Here is an 857-nt window from a genome sequence, read left to right on the forward strand (position 1 = left end):
ATTCTCGCTACTGCTACCTTCGAGCTTAAGGGACATATCCTTACCTCGCTAAAGGATATTCCATTTTCTAGAAAAGACCATGAAGATGCATACAAGCACCTCGATGAAGTCAACGACATAGCCGACTATTTCAACATTCCTAATGTTCTTCGAGAGTCTGTCTTGTTACGAATTCTTCCGGTTACTTTTAAGGGAGCAACTAAAGACTGGTTGAAGGCACTTTCACCAGGTACAATCACCACTTGGGTACAAATACGTGAAGAATTCCTCCAACAATTTTGCCCACCATCTAAAGTTTCTAAACTCAAGAAGGCCATAGAAAACTTTGAGCAACAAATGGGGGAGTCCTTATACGAAGCTTGGGAGAAATACAAAGAGTTAATCATAAATTGTCCCCAAAATGATTTAAACGAGCAACAACAGGTTTCAATCTTCTATGATGGGGTGAATATCACGACACGACAACTCCTTGATTCACAAGGACCTTTAACTAAGAAGAATCCCGTTGAGATAAAATAATTAATCGAAGAATTTTCGAAGCATTCACAGGAATATCACAACCCTCGTAATGATGGAACAAGGGGAATCGGGAATGGTGCATCAGAAGATATGGAAACGGTAATGACAATGTTGAGTAACATGGATAGAAGAATGACCAAGATGGACTAATCCATACATGCGATACGTGTGCGGTGTGAGAATTGCAACAGCCCACATTTGACGAAAGACTACCATCTTGATGATAATGGGAATAGAAAAGCTCAAGTCTTCTACTCAAGTGGAGACCAATATGATGAAGACTGGAGGAAACCAAAGAAGGAATGGTTGCCTTACGATGAGTACAGAAAGCAAAAAGA

General features: G+C 40.1%; 1 non-coding gene across 1 annotated transcript; it reads right to left on the reverse strand.

Annotated features, from left to right (window-relative positions):
• Nucleotides 1-300: 300 nt before the first annotated feature.
• On the reverse strand, nucleotides 301-407 carry LOC145118061 (small nucleolar RNA R71). Its single transcript, XR_013713045.1, has one exon. It is a non-coding gene; the product is annotated as a small nucleolar RNA R71 (small nucleolar RNA).
• Between the last annotated feature and the right edge of the window lie 450 nt (nucleotides 408-857).

Source organism: Lactuca virosa, chromosome 5 (assembly GCF_052849685.1).
Source record: "Lactuca virosa cultivar CGN04683 chromosome 5, Lactuca_virosa_CGN04683_v6, whole genome shotgun sequence".
NCBI classification, from domain to species: Eukaryota; Viridiplantae; Streptophyta; class Magnoliopsida; order Asterales; family Asteraceae; genus Lactuca; species Lactuca virosa.